The sequence below is a fragment of the Scomber japonicus genome, chromosome 10 (assembly GCF_027409825.1).
Source record: "Scomber japonicus isolate fScoJap1 chromosome 10, fScoJap1.pri, whole genome shotgun sequence".
Classification (NCBI taxonomy): domain Eukaryota; kingdom Metazoa; phylum Chordata; class Actinopteri; order Scombriformes; family Scombridae; genus Scomber; species Scomber japonicus.
Genome location: NC_070587.1, coordinates 21,069,673 through 21,084,584, shown reverse-complemented (window position 1 = coordinate 21,084,584; position 14,912 = coordinate 21,069,673).

Genomic DNA, 14,912 nt, shown 5'->3' with positions numbered 1-14,912 from the left:
TTTGTCCATTCCAGTATATTTCATGAACCTATCTTTAGATGGGATTCATTGTAATAAGAACGAGTCCAGTTTCTTGAATGGTTCCAGGACTGTGCACATTATGAGTCTCTCAGGTATTATTAATGTTTTGAGGTGTGAGGGTCCCATTTCCTAGAGCTGCTTCCAAATTATAGTTCCCTACACACACAGGTCTCATAGGCAGCTCATTCTATTAGACAGAAGCCTTTATTCAGTGGAGGGTTTATCACTGAGACAGAACAAAGACCCTCACTATCCCACAGTGGTGACAGGTGGAGGGGAGGACGTTTTGACATGTTGAAAATATCTCATCTGTTTTCTTGTGCAATATCTTCCTTCAACATAACAGAAAAAATAAATAAAAAATTCCCTGTCTACATTCAATTTCACTCACTTTAATTGTGCTCAGGTGGTGGGAGAAGTCTCAATGACGGATATTTCAAACCCTCAGGAAATCAAACCAAAACTAAATGAAGCTATAAACCATTAACCAAGGGTTAATCAGGGAAATCATTGTTTTGTGATTTGGATGAACTGACCCTTTTTTGTAGCATGTTATCTATGTACTACAACTCTTTTTTCCCATTGAGTTATTTCTACATTATGGTGTTTCTAGTCTCACGTCCTTCGAGTTATGAAAAAACTATTTCTGTCACGTATTTGCACAGGCATGTCTTTGCGTTCTTGTATCACTATTTCATGCAAAGTCTAGAAATAAGGCTGTGATTCTCAGGTGTTAAAATATGAGTGTTGGACTTGCTTGTCTTTACTGCCTCTCATTTGTAACAGGGCCCTTCTTCACAATGCCTCCGGCTGCGGATCTGGCAAGGCACTGTGTCGACATTAATAGCTTCTGTAACAAAGTTACAAAATGATTCACTTCAATTTGCTGAAGGCTGCATGTGTTGTACTGCGCTGTGCCTTTCTGTACTGTATGTGGTGAATGAATCATGATCACGATATGCAGCACTTAATGTAATTTTTGTAAAAGAAAGGAGCGGAGAGAGAGGATTTTTTCCCCTTTCACTTTAATTGCAGTGCATGTTATTATCTCCAACAGTAAGCGGTGATGTGATGTCTTTGTAATTACCATACCGTACCTTTGACTGTCACTCTTAGAAGTACCACACTGTGGCTTCCACACATTTTGTAAAATTATCAGAGCATGTTGAAAGCCAGCACCATGCACAAAAAGTAGGAAAAAGTTTCCTCACCAGAAAAAGAAATGATGCACCACTACATTTACCAGGTAGTCACTAACGTTGCCTGTTTGTTATTTGGTGCAGTGCAGGTAGTGTATATAGGTTTACAGCAGGGGAACTGCAGTGTCAGGTGATAATTTTCTGAAGGTTCATCACTGTGATAAACACATACTCATTTGATCCATTGTTAGCTTTACTCTTGACCAGAACCTTGTTCAAGTAATAATTGCCAAACAATAATCAAAGTTGCTCTTCTTGTTTGAACAATATAGATAACTGATCATTAAACTTAAATATAGGATGCACATTTCATAATATTCTTACAAAATATTTTCCTACTGGAGAAGGGTAAGTTATACTTAATTTGCGCCTTCAACACATAATCAGCTTTGAGCTGAATCCCGCAAAACATTTTATGAAAGCTGGTTGAAATCAAGTGTAATTTGTAGCTTTTGTCTGTGAGCCATAGAGCTCTCTGTTGTTTTCATACCACTAAATGATGCCTCTCAGGGCTGTCAGCATCTCAAGCAGAGGATGTTATTACAGCAGCTTTTTTTCTCTGATCTTCCTCTGTCACTGCTTGTTATCCAATAGCTCTTTTATCACTTGAGTTGAACAGCTCCATCATCTCAGTACAGAATCGGCGCAGAAGATAACAGCAGTCCACGATGACCGAGCTTGTGTCAGTAAAGTTATGAGGTTGTAGTGCTTATAAGACATAGTATGTATACCTCATCAACACTCGTGGTGAGCTAGAGGCAGCTCCTGCTAAAGAAGGGTGACTAACTGGTCAGTAGGGATGATGATGTGATTACAGTGTGTAAGCATGCACAGCCGATCTGTTGTCATTAACATTTTACACTCCTCTTTGTAATATCAGTGTACCACAACATTATTGCCTGTGGCCCTGGCCTGCCTGCAACCCTGCCAGCCTCGTTCAGGATCACTGCTGATGAGAGGAGGATGTTTGAAAACTCCGCTAATGGGCACAACGAGGAGGAAGCGTTTCATTTTTCCACAGCAGCTGTCTGCTTGACTTTGTACACCCTCACACACAAACACACACTACACACACACACACACACACACACACACACACACACACACACATTCCACACCTTTCTAGTCTCTCCCTCACTAATTAATGTTGGAGTTTTACTTGATGTCAGTGAAGGTAAATTAGCTCCCAAAGCCGCACTACTTGATTTTCAAAAAAGTTTATCTATGAAGCGTATTTCAAAGCAACCCCATGGTTCCACAAGTATTGAAATGCCATCATTAGTTTATTATATGTATATATACATGATAAACACAGCACATTTAATATATTCTGTCACTTCATAGATACAGATATCAAGAGTGGATATAACTCAGTTTGTACTCACAATGATGTAAGATTGTGATTGATCTTGATATGCAAAATTTCTAAGATAAGATCATAAATATTATAAGAAAAAGAAATGCTTGGCAAAGATCATAACACACATAGATGAATAATTACTGAGGTTGTTGTGGTGTACTCTGTTTACAACCACTCATTATTATTTATATTTAGTGTTTACTTAGCTATCTTATGTTAAAATAAATTCACGTTTGACAATATAATCAACTAACTCAATCAAATAAGTCATCTCAGTTATCATCACATGACCTAAGTATATTTATTGATGTAATATTCCCATGGTCAAGAATTTACTTTCAAGCTCACAAATCAAACTGAGGGACCAAAACATTTAAACATTACTTTTATCTTCATTTCACACATCAAATCATAATTCACTATTATACAATATACACCAAATCTTACAAAGAGTCAGTTGAAGAAACTGAAGAATCAATTTTTTTACACATAATGAAAAATGCTTTGGTTATAGATTGAAAAGACAAGGTTTGATGTGTCAAGCTTGTGAGAAAACTACACTGAATTTTGAAATAATAGGAATCAAATACCAAGCCTTAGGTTCCATGATTTAGACCCAAAGACCAAAGAAAGAAATGGCTTTTGAGACGGCCGAAGGATCTCTATCAGATGCTAGAGAGTCTGGTCCAATTCACCGTTGAAACTTTGAGTAAAGAAGATGACAGTTTGCTCCAGAAATGGAAATCACATTTGCCCGGTGCAGTCCTGAAAAAGGTCACTGCCTTCATTGAAACTAACGAACCAAGTGGTATCAATGACCTTGAAAGTGACCCCACCATACCTGGGACTCCCCGCCAGTCAGTTAGATCTGAAGAAGCCCCTTGGATGAGAGGCGAAACATCTTCAAGTACCTGCAACCAAGACCGGTTGCCTTCAATTCAATAATCCTTTGCCCTCGATGATTGAGAATCTTCACAGATTCAGAGTAGAAATGAACAAGAAAACAGGATATTTCTACATCTACATATGTTCCATCAAATCAAAGAGATATTTGTGGAGTATCATTGTGTAACAATGCCCCACAGACATCATTTCATAACTGATTTGAAATAAATGAATGCTTGATGTCTCTGAGGACAAACAAACAAGTCTACAGCCATTCTCTGTGAAGCTGTACTTTGGCACAGATAAATGCTAATGTTGGCATGCTACTATTCTCACAGTGACAGTCCAAAATGCTGATGTTAAACAGGTATGATTACTATTTTACTATTTTATCTATGTTAACATGTCAGCATGCTAACATTTAAGCAGCAAAAACACAAACTACTAAAGCTATGGCTGCTTCACGGAAAGGCTGAGGCTGATGGAAATGTAATCAGTTTTGCATGTACTTGGTCATTAAAAACATTAATATATATCATATAATCAGGAAATATATTACATTTGTACCAAAGTTCATCCAGTCCATCCAAAAGTTGTAGAGATATTTCACTAATAGCCAAAAATGTCAACCATGGTGGTACTACATGAAAGGTCAGGGGATCACTAAAGACTTTAGGATTTGTCTTCTGGGAACCATGAATAAGACCCAAGTGGTAGACATGCACCTAACATGGAAAAAGATAGATGTTGAGAGAAGGGTTGGTCTCCATTCATTCTGAAGACTAATGCAGTGATTTCATCACATACCTTAGAGGTTACTCACTTGACACCTATTTTGGCTGTCCACTCATGGATCCCTAAACCACAAGCCCAGTTGTCAGATGAGGTTATCTGTTCATGTTTATCCCCACATTGTTGAAGGGATTTGCTAGAGAGCATGTTAGATTAATCCCTCTTGATGAATTGCAAGAATTTGGTTTTCAACTAGTGCCAAGTCATTTTGTGACAATGAAGAAACATGAAAGGTCTTAACCTGGTGTTTGATCTTACAAAGAAAGTATGGAATATGTGAGCCTGTTTGTAGCGTGGGCAGCACCTTACAAAACCTAATTGAGTTTTTATCCTCTTCATCTCGGATTGGCTCATGTACAGAGGGGTAACCGGAGAGATCCTAATTGCCCAAAGCGTTCGCTTGTGGATGGTAATAGAGGTATCCTCGAGTACTATCTGATATCTACATATGAAGCTCATGTTACACAGCACTTTAAGAATATTGCATTTCATCTGTCTGGGGGCTGTCTGAGCCTGTATCTGAAGCCTATTTCATTATTCTCCAGCGCTGCTGCCAGACTGCTTCGCTGGCATGGAAACTTGTCTCATTTCATACAGAGAATAGAAAATGACAAGATGGAGCGCAAAAGGGCGGAACAACGTACTTGACAACTGGGGGCCGAGATTGTAACTGGAGAAATGTGAATGTAAGTATTTCCACATTCACCCAGGCTCCCAGGAGAAAGGGCTCCATCTGTGGTATTGGATATTAGACACACATGTGGAAAGCTAACAAGGTACGGAGCTCTGGAAGTGTCAAAGTAAAAGGTTATCAGACAAGTAAAAGATAAAACTGAATACATCAATAAATGATACTATTAAATGATTCAAATATAAAAAAAAATATAAAGCTTTAATATGTATTCTCCTTTGCCTATTTTCTTTTTCCTTAAAGTGATGACGATCAATATTTTTATATGAACAAATATCAAATGTCAGTGTGTAATGTGCTTTGCTCGTAGTGTAAAACCTACAAAGAATTATCACCCACCCCTGCAGCTCCCACCTGCTTTACGATGCTTAGAAAATTACAACTCATTGTAAAGCCGTCCTGCCCACAATTTTACTGTTTTGGCTCACTGTCACTGCTCTCATAACATTACCTTTGGCTATACCAGTAAATTGTTTTCCACAAAAAAGTTTTAAAAACCCACTGTACTCTACCTGCCCAGGCGCAAAGAGCAAATAGACACAAGTACAGATGAGCTGGTGAACACAGTATAACATTTAGAAGTGGGGTAATTTTCCTCAGGAACTGGAGGAGACCAAAACAGAGCTAAAAGAAAGAAAGTATTGAACTTATGCTGGCCATTATGACTCAAAATTAATGCTCTGTAACAGCTGGATGTATACAGGAGCTGAAAACGGCTGTGCTTGCAGTTTTTTTTAAATACCATTATCTCAAGATCACTAGTTAATTATTTCATTATCTTGAGAAAATTAGCTTTGTTATCTCGAGATAATGACACAATCAGCCTATTACCATGAGAAAACAGGAGGCTGTTTCTTCTTATTACTTGTAATGTTTATCAGAGATGAGGAGTGCCAAGCCAGCATGCATAGATGGTGTCTTGACAACTGTAGCTACTGATTTAAGCTGAAAATGTCAGATCAAGGAGTAGCCATTAATATTAACACCTTTATATTAATGACATCTGTGTCACAGCCAAATGCCATGGTAATTAACTCCTGTTCATAATATGATGGGATGTTTCATGTAGGAGTACCAGACAACACCTTTCAAGCATTTTTATTAAGAGAAAAGAAAATTGGGTTGAAGAGCAGGAACAAGAACCAAACATATGACAGATTTGAACCCATTTCCTTAAGAGCCATCAGAAGTTTCTTTTGCTCGATCTAAATGAGAATCAATTTCATAATAATTATCTTATCTCAAGAAACCAACCTTTTGTTTTCTCAAGATAACAAGATAAACTTATAATCTCGAGACAATGGCATTTGAAAAATTATTGCAAGCACGACTGTTCTTAGCTTCTGTACATGCGGTAACTGTTTGCTATCAAGTTGAAGTATGGATTTTAGTCTGATCTATCTCTTTTCTCATAATGTCAATTCAATTAAACTAAAATGGTCTATGTTGCATTAGATGGCTAATTGCTAATTGTTAGTTTTGCCAGTTAAAAGCTTTAAGAGTTCGCTGAGAAAAATCCTATTATAAATTATAATGTCTCCCCCAGAAATACGAAAAATAGTATCTTATCTTCTCTCTTCACTATTGTCTTATCTTTTCTGGCTAAAGGGTACATGGGAAAAGGAGCTCAGGCTTAAGCTGGATTGTCTTGTCTTTTCTGGCTAAAGGGTACATGGGAAAAGGAGCTCGGGCTTAAGCTGGACGAGTACATGTAGAAGGATGCACTTCTTAAGATCAACTCCACTTGCTCATGTGCTCATATGAGTCTTATTTAGTGTAAAGTGGTTCACACGATCCATTACACTAGGACCAAGCTGAAGAAACTGTTTCATGGAATGGATCATTCCTGCATCAGGTGTTCTCTCTCCCCACACACCTTTTTTTCCCTTGCCCAAATCTTGCATCTTTTTAGACATCTTTTTTTTTTTTTAAATGACACCCTTTCTAAAGTTCTTGGCTTTACCATGAGCCTGGTCCCCTTAATTGCTATCTTAGGTGTGTCCCCTACTGAAGTCAGATTTATCAAATACCAAGCTGACCTTTTCTCATTCGCTACCCTCAAAACCAAATGTGGTATATTGCTACACTGGAAAAGTCCTAACTTCCTTGGCACAACTTCTTGGTTAAAAAGGTTTAATGTCTTTTCTCCACTTAGAAAAAAAAGGGCCCAGTCAGAGGATCTGTGAAAAGATTGGACAGAATTTGGAGCCCCTTTCTCTCCTTTATTAACTCTAACTGTGATGGACATTTAATCTTAATACACCTCTTTACCACCACGTTCCCCTTTTTTTCCTAATCTATTACTCAGGATGTGTATTTTTCCCCCTAAGACATGCTGGATGGTGGTGTGTTTTGTGCAGTCTGTTTCTGCATTAGGACTTTACAAAGTGATTCTATCGTACACAGTATATGGATTAAGAATACACAGTAAACTAGTGATTTAAGTATACATACACAGAATACATTGAAAGCATTGGAAATATGGTGAGAAGCTTTTTGCTTCTTTTTTTTTACCTACTGGGGTTAAAGAAAAGCTTTAAAGTTTTACATTTCTTTTCACACTATACTGAAATGATTTAACTAACATTGTAATTTATTGATATATTTTTTTACTTGTCTGATAACCTTTTATTACATGTTGTTATTTTCAAGGCTCCATAACAAGGTTGTACTCAGTGTAGTGTTCTTCCTGAACCTCACCCTCGGATTGGCATCATCCAGAGTAATATTATTTAAGATCAGCTGCAACCATGAAGAGAAGAAGAGGATTTCTAGTATAATAATACAGGCTCAGGGAAGTGCAGGTTTCCACTCTGGTTGCTTTGTGTAAAGAGCTGTGAAATATTAGATCATTTTCATCAACATAACAAATTCCTGTTTCCTCTATAAGTGCTATAGCCTGAGGAGTTGAACCAATGTCCACTTAAACACCTCTTGTACCAACAGATTAATGGCACGCAGTTTGTTTTTTTCATTCTGTGTGGACCTTGTTACACAGTTTCTTCAAGGCCTGCTGAGTTTTCTAATTTGGAGGGAAAATACATGTTTTTTAAATGGGGGTATTGCTCCACATGACCTTGTACAAGCATTGTAGGATGGCATGATCGAGTTCCTCCTGGCTGTCTCTGCTCCCGGTGCGTTGCTGCTGTGTTGCTGAGGTCATTATTCACTGTGACACTCTCTGCTGATCTACATCATATTATCAAGCATTTAATATTGTTCCCTGCTGACTGTTTGGCCTCACAAAACAACCACGGTGAGAGCTACCAAGATTGTTAAAGTGCTTCACTCAGCAAATCCCTCATACCACTGTGCTTCTTTCGGGAAACTTTTTAATCTTTACTTTTCAACTTTGTTTGACATTCTGGTTGATGAGTTATTGATCATCTCTTGTGGAAATGCATAACTGTGCAACCAGTTTTTTAACAATATTTTCTTACTATATAAAGTGCCCAGAACCCGGTGTGACTGGGACTGTATTGGATTACAGTAAATCATAAATCCTGTTGTTGTCATCATTTTTTTTCTTTACACTTCCTACATAATTGGAAAGAAACTGAACACAGAAAACACAAAGAACAAATCAAACAATCAAAAAGATATTCCACACAGACCTGAGGCTGGTGTGTTTCTTACACTTGTTCCCTTCTCTGTTGCAATTTTCTGTCTGATGTAGTGAGCTACACACCTCAGATTATGTAAAACTATACCAGATAGCAGATACTTTGGAAAATAAAAACTACTATTACATCACATTCATTTCATTTCGTTTTTTTTTTTTTTTGCATTACTTAATCTAATTTATTTTTAGCACGTTAGCCCCCTGCAGTCTTCCTTGAAGTCCAGATGAAACAGCATCTCAAGTGTATTTAACTTCCGAAGCATGATGTATTACTAAGTGAAACAGGATAGAAAGGTGGGACGTAATGTTGGGAGGAATTTGATTTGAACATTGAAAAGTGGGCCTGTCATAATGAAGTTTAGCTCTGTGCTGGGAATTACAGAGAATCAGCGAAGACTCTAGAAAGTCCCAGAGTTGTTCGCCAAAAAATAATTATTGGTTTATTGGTTTGTTTATTATTCATCCCCAAAATGTTGAAGTATTCCTTTTAATCTGAATTCAATGAAGCAAACACAGCTTTATGCTTTTTCATGTTTTATTCCTTTTGTTCACATTTTTAAAAAATGCACAACATATAGAGGTATAATAAATAAGCTACACTACTTTGCATCATGTATCCATTTATTAACACTAGAAATAAAGTCTATTGTAAAGTTTTCATTTACATTATGGCTGGATTATGTCATGACATATGTATACCGTGTATTTCTCACACTGTGTACTAGTGTATTTCAAATATTTTAATATATAAAGCTCAAGAAAAAAGTGCAGACATGAATTCATGTACAGATGTGCTGCATTCTCCTATCTGCTTATAAATAAAATGATCATCTTTGCAATAATAGCAACTTTACAAAATATAAGTAAAAATGCCTTTTCTCCTATAGTCCCATAATAATAACATTGCTTGATACAACTACTGTAATAATAACATGTCCATTACTTGCTAAGATTGTGGCTAAGCAGCTGATAACAGTGCTGTAGACATCATGGCTTCATATGATGAGTATAAAAGTGATTAAAGGTAAGTACTCTGTGTTCAGACATTAATATAAACAGAAAATGCCAAATGTGTGACCTGCTTTCTCAGTGCTGTGGATTTGTTGATGGGACACAGATGGTGTAAACAGCAGTCAAGCAAGCAGGGACGATGTTTCCATGAACTCAGGGTTGAAAGTGTTATCTTGATCCAGATCAGATTTCCAGAGTACTGAATCCAAACAAATAGTCGCAATTAATCGTTTCTCCTTCTCTTCTACGCAAACAGTGCATACCATATTGGGATTAATTGGTCCAACACCAAGGTCTTGTATCAGGGGTAGTTGAATCATTAACACTCTCCATAGGTCATCAGTCTACCACAATAGTGATAATAACCCATTTTAACTCAAAACTGAGAAAATATGACCAAATAACACAGACTATATAATGATTTTAACACAAGCACTGAGACTACAGAGAAGACTAGAGGCATTTTCAGGCCTGTTTTGGGTAATGCTATTTGTAATCAAAGATGATTGGACATAAAAGCTTAAAGGCAGCAATCTTGTCAGCACACCTGTCGAGATATCAGCTCATGTGAGAAACAAAGTAGAGTAAAAACCCTTGAATGTCTCACTTTCTGTTTGAGAGCACACACAAGAGAGCACTTGATGGCTGAGCCCAGCATCAGATGCACATGTCCACACATTAATTAGTCTTTAGTGGTTTTAGAATGCCATGGTAAAGGCTGTCATTGTTGGTCATGTTACATTGCAAGGAGCTGGCTGGGTTTTTAAGTTAAAGTTCACAGTCAATGTATTGAAGAGAAACACAAAATACTTTAAAGACTGGTCCATTGATTAATTATGCTATTGAGCACTGAGAAATCAACACAAAAATCATCCATGTTTGCCTAATAGATTGTTTGCTGCAGTGCTCAATGGTAGAACTTAAGCAAGTTACTTGATGTTGACTGAAAGCTGACTTTTTAGTCATGAAAGGCTGTGGGACATTAATCCCAAGATTCATGAAAAAGTTAAGCCGCAACAATAATGTTCATTATCGAGTAGTTATTTGGTCCATAAGATGTTATAAATGTAGTGTTCCCACACTCCAAGTGACATCCTCCAATGTCACAGTCCACAACTCAAAGATATTTAGTTTATTTTCAAAAACTAAAGAAAAAACAAAATATTCCCTTTTGAGATTTGAATTTAGAAATGTCCTTACTCTTCTGTTTTGGTCCTGAGGGAAATATCTGTTGCTTTAGTCGTTAAATGCTTCACTGTGTTTACAAGTTAGTCATTAACTTTTCCTGTATGCAGCCTGCTGCCCGGTTAGTGTCCTACAGTCTGATTTAGAGATGTTACACTAGACATAGCTGCCTGCTGCAGCCTAAAACATCACTATGAGAGCAGTGAGAGTGAACCAAAACAGAAAAGTGGACCAGAAAACTGAAACATTGAGCTGAAAGACACTAAAATGGGGCGACTGCAGAGTTGGTGATAATCCTCTGTGGGTTCATTACCACAAGCCTTTATAAGTAGTCCTGTGATCCAAATTATTATCTGTGATTTTGCTATATCAGATCACATTCTGTGTTAGATTTTATACAAACCTTAAAAATCTCCATTAAAAAAGACTAGACTTGATTTAGCTTTCAAACTGCAACTTATTCTCATTTTCTCTCATCTAATTTGGTCTCAGCACTATCTCACCATCTTTAACACAGGACATGCCCCGGGGCACGGGTTCTACCAGGAATGTAGGAAGATTTTGATGTCTACAATCAAGCCATGTTGAACATCAAGAGACACATTTTTCTTTGGAGGGAAATCTTATGCAAATCTCACAACATAAAAAAGATAAATGACGGCTTTTTGAAATTATTAAATCTATTCTCTAAAGTCTTCTGAGACTAAAGGTCACCCAGCAAAGGCCAGTATATTATTAACATTTTACATCCTTAGATATCATGCAGTTACTCAAAATTCCATAAAAACAAACTAGTACCCTCACCTGACCCTTTAGTAACGGCAACTCGGCAACGGTTACCCATGCATTTTGACACTTTACATGGATCGCAACCATACACATCCAGTTCCTTCTTCTATTTTTTTTAATTTCATACACTTTCATCAAGTAAATCCACCAGACATCTTAGCGTTAACCGGTATGATGCTGTGTTGCTCTAATCTTTGCATTTCCTTGCATCTGTCCCCCTGAGCACATGAGGCAGATGCTGCATGCTAGAGCATCGCAGAGGCCGCGACACTGTCAGCTCAGATTCGTCTTCGTTTGGGAGGGCGTTTGTTCATTAAGCCCAACATGGCTCAACAGGAGGCAGGCTTCCATAACACGCTCATGTACAGCATCATAAATCCACATTAGAGAAGAGGAGGCATCTCCTGTGGAGGTATATTGCAGAGGTGGTGAGGTGGAGTGATAATAAGTAACCAAGCCCGTCAATGCCCCAATAACATTCAGATAAAGTACTGACAAGCTCATGGGCAATACTGGCAAATGATGGAGATTCTGTTACTTTGTTAAACTCTTTATCGTAATTTCAGTCTGCGCCCCATATGACTGCAATTTACATAGCCTGATTTTTTTCCAAGGGAAAGGTCAGTAGCTGGGGCAACTTGCCAGGTGTTTGTGGAGCAGCAGACCAGTGCGGTGTGGTGAATGTAATTACAGCACTCTGGCAATCTGATAACCTGCCAGTCTGTCTCTCAACGCTAGGAAAGTGCACTGGCATATTAAATACGGCTCAACAAACATGGCCGTGAGCAGAGGAAGAGTGTCTTTGTGTGCACCCAATATGGGTAAGGGGCAGTGGGTGGGGCACAATTTGGCTCAGGTTTTGAAAGCCAGTATGCTTTTCAGCTGCAGCTGCGCTATTATTCTGTACCCTTAAATTTAACAATTTCAGACCGCCAAATGTCTCCATTAAAGGATTCAGTCCATCTTAATACCCATACCCACGACATGACTCCTACATAAAACACCAGTCATCATTCTGTGCAAAAATGCATTTCATGGTTCAGCTGGAACCACTGAATTCTTGGTAGATGGGTGTACTCTTTTCAACCGGGCTTCAACCTAGCTTGTAGCTGTCAGTGTTATCATTGTCAGTACTGTCTGTTAAATAATGCGGTTTTGCCAGATGAGTTTCAAATATACTCATCCCATTTCATAACCCTCCTCACAGCTCGTGGGTTACGAAACAACAGCAACGGAAGAGACTTTTGTTCATTTAGTTTATCCTGAAGGGTCTCCCCAGGGTGGTACACTATGATTGTCTGCAGACATCCTCTCCAAGCTGGACAGTGATATGTATCTGGCCGGAGCTAATATGAGGCTTCATCAGTCTGCGTTAGCCGAATCAAGGATCTTTTTTAGTACTGATTTCCCTCTTTGTGTTTCCCCAGACTGTGTTTCCCTGCTGAGCTGTGCTAGAGAGATACCAACACAAATAGGACATCTCATCATTTTGGAAGATAACTACCTGACTCAGACAGCTGAAGTGTCATATTAGCTTTGGCTGAACCTAAAAATGCATTTTTGCTCTCAACAAGGGCTGTGGATTTTGTGGCTCACATTACAATTATGTTCTTTTCATGGCCATTATGAACAGAGGGAATGAATTTAGGCATATGGGTGAAACATGCCACTTACATTGAGTAATAGTAATAACGCACATTCATGCATATTGTGTAAACTCACATTTTTTAAAGTCACCTTCGATTATGAAGGCCATATTTGCCTTGTGACGTCAAATCCATCCTCCCAGAGGTAAATAACACTAATTAAACTGTATATCTGCAAAGGCATGTTTCTACAGAGCTGATGAACTGCTTAGACAAACGCAACAGCAGTGGAATAAGAACAATGTTTGTGGCAATAATCATCTAATAGTCAGTAGGTCAAATAAAACAACAAAGCGGAGGAGACAGAGCAGTGTTGACTCTCTTGATTCCCAGAGCTTCCAGTATGTGCAGCAAAGCCGTTGTTTAGCGGTGAGAACAAACATCAGTCCTGCTCCTGTCTGGAAATGAGCTTGAGGCGACGGCCAACACAGACAGCTGAGAGAGTCCAGGGAGCTGCCCGAGAAACACTGCTGCTAAGTCAATGACCGCCTATTTAGATGTCGAAGCTGTTTGGAGACCGGTGTTAACAGGCACAAAGGGGCCACTAAGCGAGCCAGAGAAAGGGTCATTGTGCTTACCGAACAGAAAACATTCCCTGCGCTCATCTGTTTCACTCTTCTTCAGCCATTCACTCTCTCTCTCGCTTGCATTTTTTCTTTTTTCACTGTAATTACACCTGCTCTGTCAAGCGAAACTTGAGGCGTGGCTGGGCAAAATCACTCGTTAATATGAATCTCCACAGTGTGTGTGTGTGTGTGTGTGTGTGCGAGGAGGACTACTCACTGGCTGGTCTCTGTGGAAACATTAGGTTATAAGCAGCCTGCACCTGTATGTTCCTCTTGGGACAAACAAGGTGAGGAAGCTTTGCTTTGGGGAATTGTGAGTGCGGGTGTGAAATGAGAGCGTCTACTTTCAAGATGAACCTGCAACAATTACAAATCCATTGCAAGGAAACAAGTCCTGAAATGAACCCATAAAATAATTGTTCAAAAGCACTGAAGCTGATCATGAGAAACCTGAGCAACACACCTTCAAATCAATGAGAATCTATGAAAAAAAAAAGAAGCAGCATATTACAGACAAGTTCATTCTTATCGAGATCAGATTGGCAATGCTGCTTGTGAACAAACATTTCCCAAAGAGATTTCCACAAAGGGAAGTGAGAAACCAAAGTTGCGACAACACGTCTACAGCCAACAGAGGCAGTGAGTGACTGCTGTGTTTGTCAGGAGACATACAGAGCATCAACACCAGCCGGAGCACCAGACCAGACAGAAAGTGTTACACATCGCTTCTCTTCTTCATGTCAACCGAAACGTATCAGACACATCCAGAGACGATCGCACTTACGGCAGCCGCTGGAGTTAACTTGACAGAAATTAATTAAAGGCTTTTTTTCTCACTGAAATACAAAGATATGCCATGAAAGACAGAGTGTGCTCCTGCTAGATACAGGCCTGGCAAACTGTGAGGGAAATCTGTACTTGAGCCATGCTGCTGTACTACAAATTACACGTAGCTGCAGGCAATGCGAGGCCAGTTGTGAGAGATGTTGTATATTTGTGTGTGTGTGTGTGTGTGTGTGTGCGGGCGACTGAGAGATGGAGGCAGAGGGAAGTTATTATCTCTGGGTTGCTCTTGAAGAAAGGCCAAGGAAGTTCACAGTCATCCCTGTGTGCAGACATAAACATCTTCATTAATTTAGACTGCT